The sequence below is a fragment of the Ambystoma mexicanum genome, chromosome 4q, assembly GCF_040938575.1.
Source record: "Ambystoma mexicanum isolate Mex_15411 chromosome 4q, UKY_AmexF1_1, whole genome shotgun sequence".
Classification (NCBI taxonomy): domain Eukaryota; kingdom Metazoa; phylum Chordata; class Amphibia; order Caudata; family Ambystomatidae; genus Ambystoma; species Ambystoma mexicanum.
Genome location: NC_090928.1, coordinates 1284168741 through 1284183021, shown reverse-complemented (window position 1 = coordinate 1284183021; position 14281 = coordinate 1284168741).

Here is a 14281-nt window from a genome sequence, read left to right as displayed (position 1 = left end):
AGAGGACCTTACTGGCTTTGCAGGTCAGAGGGCCGTTTCTCTAACGGGAAATATCTGCTTCAGTGTGAGTGGGCTAGTTCCCATTAGACGAGAGGACCTTTCTGCCTCTGCAGGTCAGAGGGCCGATCTCTAATGGGAAATAGCTGCTTCAGTGTGAATGGGCTAGTTCCCATTAGACGAGAGGACCTTTCTGCCTCTGCAGGTCAGAGGGCCGTTTCTCTAATGGGAAATAGCTGCTTCAGTGTGAGTGGGCTAGTTCCCATTAGACGAAAGGACCGTTCTGCCTCTGCAGGTCAGAGGGCGGTTTCTCTAATGGGAAATAGCTGCTTCAGTGTGAGTGGGCTAGTTCCCATTAGACGAGAGTACCTTTCTGCCTCTGCAGGTCGGAGGGTCGTTTCTCTAATGTGAAATAGCTGCTTCAGTGCGAGCGGGCTAGTTCCCATTAGCCGAGGGGACCTTTCTGCATCTGCAGGTCGGAGGGCCGTTTCTCTAATGGGAAATAGCTGCTTCAGTTTGAGCAGGCTAGTTCCCATTAGACGAGAGGACCTTTCTGCATCTGCAGGTCGGAGGGCCGCTTCTCTAATGGGAAATAGCTGCTTCAGTTTAAGCGGGCTAGTTCCCATTAGTCGAGAGGACCTTTCTGCATCTGCAGGTCGGAGGGCCGTTTCTCTATTGGGAAATAGCTGCTTCAGTTTGAGCGGGCTAGTTCCCATTAGACGAAAGGACCGTTCTGCCTCTGCAGGTCAGAGGGCCGTTTCTCTAATGGGAAATAGCTGCTTCAGTGTGAGCGGGCTCGTTCCCATTAGACGAAAGGACCGTTCTGCTTCTGCAGGTCAGAGGGCCGTTTCTCTAATGGGAAATAGCTGCTTCAGTATGAATGGGCTAGTTCCCATTAGACGAGAGGAACTTTCTGCCTTTCCAGGTCGGAGGGCCGTTTCTCTAATGGGAAATAGCTGCTTCAGTGTTAGTGGGCTACTTCCCAGTAGACAAGAGAACCTTTCTGCCTCTGCAGGTCAGAGGGCCATTTCTCTAATGGGAAATAGCTGCTTCAGTGTGAGTGGGCTAGTTCCCATTAGACGAGAGGACCTTTCTGCCTCCGCAGGTCGGAGGGCCGTTTCTCTAATGGGAAATAGCTGCTTCAGTGTGAATGGGCTAGTTCCCATTAGACGAGAGGACTTTTCTGCCTCTGCAGGTCAGAGGGCCGTTTCTCTTATGGGAAATAGCTGCTTCAGTGCGAGTGGGCTAGTTCCCATTAGACGAGAGGACCTTTCTGCCTCTGCAGGTCGGAGGGCCGTTTCTCTAATGGGAAATAGCTGCTTCAGTGTGAGTGGGCTAGTTCCCATTAGACAAAAGGACCTTTCTGCCTCTGCAGGTCGGAGGGCCGTTTCTCTAATGGGAAATAGCTGCTTCAGTTTGAGCGGGCTAGTTCCCATTAGACTAGAGGACCTTTCTGCATCTGCAGGTCGGAGGGCTGTTTCTCTAATGGGAAATAGCTGCTTCAGTTTGAGCGGGCTAGTTCCCATTATACGAGAGGACCTTTCTGCATCTGCAGGTCGGAGGGCCGTTTCTCTAATGGGAAATAGCTGCTTCAGTTTGAGTTTGCTAGTTCCCATTATACGAGAGGACCTTTCTGCCTCTGCAGGTCGGAGGGCTGTTTCTCTAATGGGAAATAGCTGCTTCAGTTTGAGCGGGCTAGTTCCCATTAGATGAGAGGACCTTTCTGCCTCTGCAGGTCGGGGGCCCGTTTCTCTAATGGGAAATAGCTGCTTCAGTGTGAATGGGCTAGTTCCCATTAGACGAGAGGACCTTTCTGCCTTTCCAGGTCGGAGGGCCGTTTCTCTAATAGGAAACAGCTGCTTCTGTTTGAATGGGCTAGTTCCCATTAGATGAGAAGACTTTTCTGCCTCTGCAGGTCAGACGGCCGTTTCTCTAATGGGAAATGGCTGCTTCAGTGTGAGTGGGCTAGTTCCCCTTAGACGAGAGGACCTTTCTGCCTCTGCAGGTCAGAGGGCCGTTTCTCTAATGGGAAATAGCTGCTTCAGTGTGAGTGGGCTAGTTCCCATTAGACGAGAGGACCTTTCTGCCTCTGCAGGTCGGTGGGCTGTTTCTCTAATGGGAAATAGCTGCTTCAGTGTGAGTGGGCTAGTTCCCATTAGACGAAAGGACCTTTTTGCCTCTGCAGGTCAGAGGGCCGTTTCTCTAATGGAAAATAGCTGCTTCAGTGTGAGTGGGCTAGTTCCCATTAGACTAGAGGACCTTTCTGCCTCTGCATGTCGGAGGGCTGTTTCTCTAATGGGAAATAGCTGCTTCAGTGTGAGTGGAGAGTTCCCATTAGGCGAGAGGACCTTTCTGCCTCTGCAGGTCGGAGGGCCGTTTCTCTAATGGGAAATAGCTGCTTCAGTGTGAGTGGGCTAGTTCCCATTAGACGAAAGGACATTTCTGCCTCTGCAGGTCGGAGGGCTGTTTCTCTAATGGGAAATAGCAGCTTCAGTGCGAGTGGCCTAGTTCCCATTAGACGAGAGGACCTTTCTTTCTCTGCAGGTCAGAGGGTCATTGCTCTAATGTGAAATAGCTGCTTCAGTGCGAGCGGGCTAGTTCCCATTAGACGAGAGGACCTTTCTGCATCTGCAGGTCGGAGGGCCGTTTCTCTAATGGGAAATAGCTGCTTCAGTTTAAGCGGGCTAGTTCCCATTAGACGAGAGGACCTTTCTGCATCTGCAGGTCGGAGGGCCGTTTCTCTAATGGGAAATAGCTGCTTCAGTTTGAGCGGGCTAGTTCCCATTAGACGAGAGGACCTTTCTGCCTTTCCAGGTCGGAGGGCCGTATCTCTAATGGGAAATAGCTGCTTCAGTGTTAGTGGGCTACTTCCCAGTAGACAAGAGAACCTTTCTGCCTCTGCAGGTCAGAGGGCCGTTTCTCTAATGGGAAATAGCTGTTTCAGTGTGAATGGGCTAGTTCCCATTAGACGAGAGGACCTTTCTGCCTCTGCAGGTCATACAGCCTTTTCTCTAATGGGAAATAACTGCTTCAGTGTGAGTGGGCTAGTTCCCATTAGATGAGTGGACCTTTCTGCCTCTGCAGGTCGGAGGGCCATTTCTCTAATGGGAAATATCTGCTTCAGTGTGAATGGGCTAGTTCCCATTAGGCGAGACGACCTTTCTGTCTCTGCAGGTCAGAGGGCCGTTTCTCTAATGGGAAATAGCTGCTTCAGTGTGAATGGGCTAGTTCCCATTAGACGAGAGGACCTTTCTGCCTTTCCAGGTCGAAGGGCCCTTCTTCTAATGGGAAATAGCTGCTTCAGTGTGAGTGGGCTAGTTCCCATTAGGCGAGAGGACCTTTCTGCCTCTGCAGGTCAGAGGGCCGTTTCTCTAATCTGAAATAGCTGCTTCAGTGTGAGTGGGCTAGTTCCCATTAGACAAGAGACCTTTCTGCCTCTGCAGGTCAGAGGGCCGTTTCTCTAATGGGAAATAGCTGCTTCAGTGTGAATGGGCTAGTTCTCATTAGACGAGAGGACTTTTCTGCCTCTGCAGGTCAGAGGGCCGTTTCTCTAATGGGAAATAGCTTCTTCAGTGTGAATGGGCTAGTTCCCATTAGACGAGAGGATCTTTCTGCCTCTGCAGGTCAGATGGCCGTTTCTCTAATGGGAAATAGCTTCTTCAGTGTGAGTGGGCTAGTTCCCATTAGACGAGAGGACCTTTCTGCCTCTGCAGGTAGAGGGCCGTTTCTATAATGGGAAATAGCTGCTTCAGTGTGAGTGGGCTAGTTCCCATTAGACGAGGGGACCTTTTTGCCTATGCAGGTCAGAGGGACGTTGCTCTAATGGGAAATAGCTGCTTCAGTTTGAGCGGGCTAGTTCCCATTAGACAAGAGGACCTTTCTGCATCTGCAGGCCGGAGGGCCGTTTCTCTAATTGGAAATAGCTGCTTCAGTTTGAGCTGGCTAGGTCCCATTAGACGAGAGGACCTTTCTGCCTCGGCAGGTCGGAGGGCCGTTTCTCTAATGGGAAATAGCTGCTTCAGTGTGAGTGTGCTAGTTCCCATCAGACGAAAGGACCGTTCTGCTTCTGCAGGTCAGAGGGCCGTTTCTCTAATGGGAAAGAGCTGCTTCAGTGTGAGTGGGCTAGTTTCCATTAGACGAAAGGATCGTTCTGCCTCTGCAGGTCGGAGGGCCGTTTCTCAAATGGGAAATAGCTGCTTCAGTGTGAATGGGCTAGTTCCCATTAGACGAGAGGACCTTTCTGCCTTTTCAGGTCGGAGGGCCGTTTCTCTAATGGGAAATAGCTGCTTCAGTGTGAGTGGGCTAGTTCCCATTAGACTTGAGTACCTTTTTGCCTCTGCAGGTCAGAGGGCCGTTTCTCTAATGGGAAATAGCTGCTTCAGTGTGAGTGGGCTAGTTCCCATTAGACGAGAGGACTTTTCTGCCTCTGCAGGTCAGACGGCCGTTTCTCTAATGAGAAATAGCTGCTTCAGTTTGAGTGGGCTAGTTCCAATTAGACGAGAGGACCTTTCTGCCTCTGCGGGTCAGAGGGCCGTTTCTCTAATGGGAAATAGCTGCTTCAGTGTGAGTGGGCTAGTTCCCATTAGACTTGAGGACCTTTCTGCCTCTGCAGGTCAGAGGGCTGTTTCTCTAATGGGAAATAGCTGCTTCAGTGTGAATGGGCTAGTTCCCAGTAGACGAGAGGACCTTTCTGCCTTTCCAGGTCGGAGGGCCGTTTCTCTAATGGGAAATAGCTGCTTCAGTTTGAGTGGGCTAGTTCCAATTAGACGAGAGGACCTTTCTGCCTCTGCAGGTCAGAAGGCCGTTTCTCTAATGGGAAATGGCTGCTTCAGTGTGAATGGACTAGTTCCCATTAGACGAGAGGACTTTTCTGCCTCTGCAGGTCAGACGGCCGTTTCTCTAATGGGAAATGGCTGCTTCAGTGTGAGTGGGCCAGTGTAACGCTCACCTGATTCCCGTAGAGGCGCTGGTCTTGACTGGGCGTATACCGTATCTTCAAAGGTGATGTGCAACACACGGCTGGCTCTTTGGGCTGGACCCCTGTGCACTGTATGTCTGACTCGAAGGGTAAGGTGTCTGCAGATAGAAAATATGGGTTTAATGAACTGGGTTATTGAATGTCTCTCTCTTCTTCCCTTTCTCTTCTCCTGTAGAACTCCCAAAGGTTAATGCGCTCACCTTAGGTAAGTGAACGCCGTGCTCTCCATCTGCTTCGGGGCAGGGTGCTGTAACCAGTTTCTTCACTGGATAAGGGGAACAGGCCTCTTGACTTCAGAGGACTGCTGTCCGTCGTTTACTTCACGAACGGTAAGTTTCGAGTAATTCTAATGTCTTTAAAAGTCTTTAGTAATGATGTCTCTTGTTTTGCAGGGTTCCGGCGATGGCGGTTGACGGGCTGAAGTGAGTTGAAGATGGAGCCCGTGTGTTGAATAGAAGCGCCTGGAAGCACGTAAGTAAGCGCTTGTTGCCTGCTTCACGACGCTCTCTACTGTCTTTTTCTTTTGCAGGTACAAGTTCGGAGCGGCTGCAGTGTGCCGGAATACCCACTGGGTTAGATGTGGAACGGAGTAATGGCACGTGAGTATTAAAGTTCCCCAATGTCTTTAAACGCACCTTGTTTTGTCTTTCAGATGCGGGCAGTAAGCGCCAAAGGCCTCCGGAGCGTGCGAAGAGTTGGTAAGATTTTGCCTTTCAGATGCCGGAATGCAGTGCGAAGACCTCCGGAGCGCACGAAGAGTAGGTAAGCCTTTGTCTTTCAGATGCCGGAATGCAGCGCGAGGCGTTGGTGACAGCCGATGGGTCAGGTAAGTAAAGCGCTGTCACTTAAGACCGTAATGCTAACCTGTTGTTTCTTGTCTTTATAGGTGTTGCTGAAGACTGGATTCAGGATGGTAAGCCTTTTTCCTTAGGCCCAGGATCAGATGCAGAAGACACGATGAGCGTTCTGCTGCAGAGGATGCAGAATAACGCAAAGCAAGATTCATCCATCGGGTGTGGTTCAAATAGCCTCCTGTAGTGCTTAGGTGTCTCCTTCCACAGCCACGCCTAGGTAAGAAAAGAGTTCCTGCTTTCCAGAAGAGTTCCAGTGTTCTGAACCTAGGGAGTGGCTCCTGCCCCACCCAACAGGAAAAGTAGTTCCAAACAGAAGTGGATCAGAGGCTCAACTGGCAGGCAAGTAAGCAGCATGGTCTGCTGCAGGTAAGTCCACCCAAGCATTATGAGCCCGGCGCTTCCAGCGCTGGGACTGGGCATATTTATGAGCCTGGTGCCACTGGCGCCAGGACTGGGTCCAAAAGGTCCCAATTGGGACTGGTTGGCACTCGGAACCTGGGTTATGGATCTGCTTCCAAGGGAGTTGGGAAAACCCTGACCTTTTGGAAGCAGAGATCATGACAGTACCCCCCCTCAAGGCCCCTCCCAAACCGGGCTTCTCCGGGGGTTTTGGCTTGTCAGGAAATGTTCGGTGAAATCTTTTGATTAGGCGAGGAGCGTGGACATATTCAGCAGGTTCTCAGGATCTCTCTTGAGGGCCGTAGCCTTTCCAGTCAATTAGGTAAAATAGTTTAGATTTGGAGATCTTGGAGTCCAGGATACTTTTGACTTCAAACTCGAGTTCTCCATCAACTAGGATAGGTTTTGGAGATTTAGTTAGTCGGGTTTGAGGTTGCACGGGTTTTAATAGAGAGACGTGAAAGACCGGATGTATCTTCATGTGCGGAGGCAAGTCCAACTTGACCGCTACTGGGTTTACTATGGTAGTGATGGAATAGGGACCAAGGTATGTTGGGTTGAATGTACGTGGCCCTTTTAGAGGTAGATATTTGTTGGATAACCAGACTTGATCCCCTACTTGATATTGAGGGGCTTCCTTCCGATGTTGATCTGCTCCTTTCTTGTATTGTTCTTTAGCCCTTTGAAGGTGAGAAACAGCTTCCTTAAAGGCTTGTGTGATTGTAGAATGCAGGTAGTCTACTGCTGGTGTTTCAAGATCTTGGAGGGGATCCAACTCCGAGGTTCGAGGGTGACTGCCATATAAAAGAAAAAACAGGGTTTTCCCAGTTCCCGAATGGACAGAGTTATTGTAGGCATATTCGGCTCTCCAAAGGATGTCTTTCCAAGTTTTTTCAGTTTGTTGCAGCATGCAGCGTAAATACTGTTCCAGAGTTTGATTGGTCCTCTCGGTTTGTCCGTCGGTCTGAGGGTGGTGACTGGTCGATAGTCTCACATCAATTTGAGCCGACCGACAGCAACTTCGCCAAAAATGAGAAATAAATTGACTACCTCGATCCGATATTAGAACCGAAGGAAAACCGTGCAGTCGGACGATGTTTTCAAGAAATTCTCGGGCCAGAGTTTCTGCTGTTGGCAAGCCTTTGAGCGGAATGAAATGCGCCATCTTGGAGAATAAATCCACGATTACTAGAATCGTATTGTATCCGGAGCATGGAGGTAGATTGGTGATGAAGTCCATAGAAAGCGTATGCCAAGGGCGAGGTGGGATGTCAATAGGGCGTAAGAGGCCTGCTGGTCTTTCCTTTTGACTCTTGTTTTGGGCGCATACTCCACAGGACATTATAAAGTCTCTGATATCTTTTTTCCAAGATGGCCACCAGAAGTAGCGCTTGATCTTTTCTGAGGTCTTGGCTATACCGGGATGTCCTTCCATTAAAGAATCGTGATAACAAGAGATTACTTTTTTCTGTAAATCTGTGCTGGGCAGGTATAATCGTTCTTGGAAATACAACAAGTTGTCCTTTACTGCAAAGTCCTTTCCCTGCAAATGCCAATTCTGTATGTCTGCTGGAGTTACAAGTTGCCTGGCTTTATCCTTAACTTCCTCTATGGATTGTGTGGCGATTACACCCAGAATTCTTTGTTCGGGAATGATTGGTACAGGTTTAGGGTTGATCAAGTGTTCTTCCACTCCCATCCGAGAAAGGGCATCGGCTTTACTGTTTTTTGTACCAGGTCGATAGGTAATTATGAAGTCAAACTCGGCAAAGAATAATGCCCAACGGAGTTGTCTAGAGGATTGGGCTTTTGCAGTTTTCAAATATTGCAGGTTTCGGTGATCCGTAATCACAGTAACGGTGTGTCGGGCCCCCAGCAGATAATGCCGCCAAGCTTTAAAAGCAGACTTGATAGCCAGAAGTTCCTTGTCAGTAATCGTGTAATTGATTTCAGGAGGCGAGAATTTGCGGGACCAAAATGCCACGGGATGCAACTGATTGGTTACCGGGTCCTTTTGTGATAGAACTGCCCCCATGGCAAGGCTTGAAGCATCAGTTTCCACGATGTAGGGGAGTTCGGGGCGAGGGTGTTTTAAGATTGGTGCAGAGATAAATTTAGTCTTCAAATCCTGGAAAGCTTGTTCCGCCTCGGTAGACCATTCAAAACGTTTGTTTTTCTTTAACAAGGCAGTGATGGGCTGGACTATTCGAGAAAATTCGGGGATAAACCTGCGGTAAAAGTTAGCGAAGCCTAACATGCTTTGCACACCTTTTACGGAGGATGGTGATGGCCATTTGAGAACTGCATCGACCTTCTTTGAATCCATACGCACTCCGCTAGGTGATAATATGAATCCCAAGAATTCAACTTCAGTCACGTTGAAAACACATTTTTCCAACTTAGCGAAAAGTTTGTGTTGACGCAATCTTTCGAGGACCATTTTCATGTGTTTCCGATGTTCAGATTCCGATGAAGAATAAACGAGGATGTCGTCAATGTAAACAACAACACACACATCTATGAGCTCTCTGAGGACATCGTTCATAAAATATTGAAAGGCGGCCGGGGCATTGCAAAGTCCGAAGGGCATGACCTGATATTCAAATAGCCCATATTTGGTGCGGAAGGCCGTCTTCCATTCATCGCCCTCTTTTATTCGAACCAAGTGGTAGGCTCCTCTAAGATCCAACTTTGTATATATGCATGCTTTTCTGACCTGATCCAGGAGTTCAGGGATCAAAGGTAACGGATATCTATTCTTGACGGTGATCTGGTTCAGGGAGCGATAATCTATACAAGTTCTAAGGTCTCCTTCCTTTTTTGGAACGAAGAACAAAGCTGAAGAAGCAGGGGACTTGGAAGGACGAATAAACCCATTTGCCAGGTAGTGATCCAGGTATTGTCGAAGGTGAAGGTTCTCAGGCTCGGTGAGGGCATAAATTCTACTACAAGGAGGAGTAGATCCAGGTATCAGGTCTATCTGGCAGTCATAAGACCTATGAGGAGGTAGAGAGTTAGCCTGATCCTTCCGGAAAACATCTTGGTATTCTAGGTATTCGGGAGGTAACTGGGGAGTCTCTGAAGAAATTGCTGCCAGTGCAACACCAGGTGGAGGGTGACAAGTAGAGACACATTCTGGAAACTGGACCGTTCTTGCTCGCCAATCGATCAGAGGATTGTGTTTCTCTAACCAAGGTATTCCTAGAATAATCTGAAACTGAGGGGCCTTGATCACATCGAACACGATCTTCTCATGGTGTCCATCTTGACTTACGAGCGTCACTTCTTGAGTGGTATGCGTTACTGGTCCGGAGGCTATCTCCGTCCCATCCACCGTAGTAATGACGTCCTTTACAGCCTTGGGACAAAGAGTTAGATTCATCCTCAAAACCATTTCATGATCCACATAATTGCCGATGGCACCGCTGTCGACGTAAGCTTCAATTGCATGTAATCGATCCGGATTATCAGGGCTAATGAGGACCATAGGTATCACGAAATGCGAGGTCACGGAACTGGTTTTCACGCTCGGCAAGAGGACCTCTATTCTTGTCGGGCGAGGTCGTTTCCCTGCTCAGAGTTTGTAACTTTGGTAACTGCAGCTCCTACTGCCTTCTTGGCAGGTTTCACCGGACAGTCTCGAAGAAAGTGCCCTGAGTTTCCGCAATAGAGGCATAATTGCAACTGTTTTCTCCTTTCCCGCTCCTTTTGTGTTAGAGGACCTTTCAGGCCCCCTATTTGCATGGGTTCCCCGGAGTTTACTCCTTTGGAAGGAGTTGGCGGTTTGGAAAATACTCGAGCATCAAACTTGGAACGATCGGCCTTCCTGTTCTGCAGTCTGTGATCTATTTTAACGACTAAGTCTATATAGTCCGAACAATCTTGTGTTGGGCTAACACATCTTTGAGCTCTCCACGTAGACCTCTATAAAACAGTGTAATCCTTTTGTCCTCAGGCCATTGAGTTTCCACTATCAGTCTGTTGAAAGATGCAATATAAGCCAAAAGGTCTTGATTACCTTGTCGCAACGAAAGAAGCTCATTGTCCAAGGCCTGCCCCTGTGAATGTCTTGCGAACAGTTTTTCCATACTGAGCTGAAAAGCTTGAAAATCATGGAGGACCGGATCATCTTGATTTACTAGAGGGATCGACCAGTCTGCCGCATTACCACTAAGGTACGAAAGCACGAAAGCTACTTTAGCTTGATCAGTTGGAAATGCTGCTGGCCGGCATAAGAAATGCAACCGGCACTGATTGATAAATACTGCAAACCTCTTTGGGTCACCAGAAAATCGTTCGGGCGGAGCCAGAGGTACATTCCCAGGTAGGTTGATCTCCACTGGATTCATAGAGGATGTAGAAGGAAGATTTCCCCCAGATGCGGGTAACGGGGTCTGCCCGGCTTGTGACTGTAGCAATTGTCTAGCGAGATCATCTGTTCGCTCCTTGGAAATAATCAGTTCCCTTCTTAGAGCGTTTGTTTCCTGACGGGCTGCATGCACTTCTGCCCTTAGTTCCCCAAGTAACTGGGCTAGCTGGTCGGTATCCGTGGTTTCCATAGCGCCTGGACGGGAGTTTTGTGGTAGTCTTTGCGTTCTGTAACGCTCACCTGATTCCCGTAGAGGCGCTGGTCTTGACTGGGCGTATACCGTATCTTCAAAGGTGATGTGCAACACACGGCTGGCTCTTTGGGCTGGACCCCTGTGCACTGTATGTCTGACTCAAAGGGTAAGGTGTCTGCAGATAGAAAATATGGGATTAATGAACTGGGTTATTGAATGTCTCTCTCTTCTTCCCTTTCTCTTCTCCTGTAGAACCCCCAAAGGTTAACGCGCTCACCTTAGGTAAGTGAACGCCGTGCTCTCCATCTGCTTCGAGGCAGGGTGCTGTAACCAGTTTCTTCACTGGATAAGGGGAACAGGCCTCTTGACTTCAGAGGACTGCTGTCCGTCGTTTACTTCACGAACGGTAAGTTTCGAGTAATTCTAATGTCTTTAAAAGTCTTTAGTAATGATGTCTCTTGTTTTGCAGGGTTCCGGCGATGGCGGATGACGGGCTGAAGTGAGTTGAAGATGGAGCCTGTGTGATGAATAGAAGCGCCTGGAAGCACGTAAGTAAGCGCTTGTTGCCTGCTTCACGATGCGCTCTAACTGTCTTTTTCTTTTGCAGGTACAAGTTCGGAGCGGCTGCAGTGTGCCGGAATACCCACTGGGTTAGATGTGGAACGGAGTAATGGCACGTGAGTATTAAAGTTCCCCAATGTCTTTAAACGCACCTTGTTTTGTCTTTCAGATGCGGGATGCAGCGCCGAAGGCCTCCGGAGCGTGCGAAGAGTTGGTAAGCTTTTGTCTTTCAGATGCCGGAATGCAGTGCGAAGACCTCCGGAGCGCACGAAGAGTAGGTAAGCCTTTGTCTTTCAGATGCCGGAATGCAGCGCGAGGCGTTGGTGACAGCCGATGGGTCAGGTAAGTAAAGCGTTGTCACTGAAGACCGTAATGCTAACCTGTTCTTTCTTGTCTTTATAGGTGTTGCTGAAGACTGGATTCAGGATGGTAAGCCTTTTTCCTTAGGCCCAGGATCAGATGCAGAAGACACGATGAGCGTTCTGCTGCAGAGGATGCAGAATAACGCAAAGCAAGATTCATCCATCGGGTGTGGTTTAAATAGCCTCCTGTAGTGCTTAGGTGTCTCCTTCCACAGCCACGCCTAGGTAAGAAAAGAGTTCCTGCTTTCCAGAAGAGTTCCAGTGTTCTGAACCTAGGGAGTGGCTCCTGCCCCACCCAACAGGAAAAGTAGTTCCAAACAGAAGAGGATCAGAGGCTCAACTGGCAGGCAAGTAAGCAGCATGGTCTGCTGCAGGTAAGTCCACCCAAGCATTATGAGCCCGGTGCTTCCAGCGCTGGGACTGGGCATATTTATGAGCCTGGTGCCACTGGCGCCAGGACTGGGTCCAAAAGGTCCCAATTGGGACTGGTTGGCACTCGGAACCTGGGTTATGGATCTGCTTCCAAGGGAGTTGGGAAAACCATGACCTTTTGGAAGCAGAGATCATGACAGCCAGTTCCCATTAAACGAGAGGACTTTTCTGCCTCTGCAGGTCAGACGGCCGTTTCTCTAATGGGAAATGGCTGCTTCAGTGTGAGTGGGCTAGTTCCCATTAGACGAGAGGACTTTTCTGCCTCTGCAGGTCAGACGGCCGTTTCTCTAATGGGAAATGGCTGCTTCAGTGTGAGTGGGCTAGTTCCCCTTAGACGAGAGGACCTTTCTGCCTCTGCAGGTCGGAGGGCCGTTTCTCTAATGGGAAATAGCTGCTTCAGTGTGAGTGGGCTAGTTCCCATTAGACGAGAGGACCTTTCGGCCTCTGCAAGTCAGAGGGTCGTGGTCAGAGGGCCGTTTCTCTAATGGGAAATAGCTGCTTCAGTGTGAGCGGGCTGGTTCCCATTAGACGAGAGGACCGTTCTGCTTCTGCAGGTCGGAGGGCCGTTTCTCTAATGGGAAATAGCTGCTTCAGTGTGAATGGGCTAGTTCCCATTAGACGAGAGGAACTTTCTGCCTTTCAAGGTCGGAGGGCCGTTTCTCTAATGGCAAATAGCTGCTTCAGTGTGAGTGGGCTACTTCCCATTAGACAAGAGGACCTTTCTGCCTCTGCAGGTCAGAGGGCCGTTTCTCTAATGGGAAATAGCTGCTTCAGTGTGAGTGGGCTAGTTCCCATTAGACGAGAGGACCTTTCTGCCTCTGCAGGTCAGAGGGCCGTTTCTCTAATGGGAAATAGGTGCTTCAGTGTGAATGGGCTAATTCCCATTAGACGAGAGGACTTTTCTGCCTCTGCAGGTCAGAGGGCCGTTTCTCTAATGGGAAATAGGTGCTTCAGTGTGAATGGGCTAGTTCCCATTAGACGAGAGGACCTTCCTGCCTCTGCAGGTCGGACGGCCATTTCTCTAATGGTAAATAGGTGCTTCAGTGTGAGTGGGCTAGTTCCCCTTAGACGAGAGGACCTTCCTGCCTCTGCAGGTCGGAGGGCCGTTTCTCTAATGGGAAATAGCTGCTTCAGTGTGAGTGGGCTAGTTCCCATTAGACGCGAGGACCTTTCTGCCTCTGCAGGTCGGAGGGCCGTTTCTCTAATGGGAAATAGCTGCTTCAATGTGAGTGGGCTAGTTCCCATTAGACGAAAGGACCTTTTTGCCGCTGCAGGTCAGAGGGCCGTTTCTCTAATGGGAAATAGCTGCTTCAGTGTGAGTGGGCTAGTTCTCATTAGACGAGAGGACCTTTCTGCCTCTGCAGGTCAGAGGGCCGTTTCTCTAATGGGAAATAGCTGCTTCAGTGTGAGTGGGCTAGTTCCCATTAGACGAGAGGACCTTTCTGTCTCTGCATGTCGGAGGGCCGATTCTCTAATGGGAAATAGCTGCTTCAGTGTGAGTGGAGAGTTCCCATTAGACGAGAGGACCTTTCTGCCTCTGCAGGTCGGAGGGCCGTTTCTCTAATGGGAAATAGCTGCTTCAGTGTGAATGGGCTAGTTCCCATTAGGCGAGAGGACCTTTCTGCCTCTGCAGGTCGGAGTGCCGTTTCTCTAATGGGATATAGCTGCTTCAGTGTGAATGGGCTAGTTCCCATTAGACGAGAGGACCTTTCTGCCTCTGCAGGTCGGAGGGCCGTTTCTCTAATGGGAAATAGCTGCTTCAGTGCGAGTGGGCTAGTTCCCATTAGACGAGAGGACCTTTCTGCCTCTGCATGTCGAAGGGTCGTTTCTCTAATGGGAAATAGCTGCTTCAGTGTGAGTGGGCTAGTTCCCATTAGACGAGAGGACCTTTCTGCCTCTGCAGGTCAGAGGGCCGATCTCTAATGGGAAATAGCTGCTTCAGTGTGAGCGGGCTAGTTCCCATTAGACGAGGGGACCTTTCTGCTCTGCAGGTCGGAGGGCCGTTTCTCGAATGGGAAATAGCTGCTTCAATTTGAGCGGGCTAGTTCCCATTAGACGAGAGGACCTTTCTGCTGCTGCAGGTCGGAGGGCCGTTTCTCTAATGGGAAATATCTGCTTCAGTGTGAATGGGCTAGT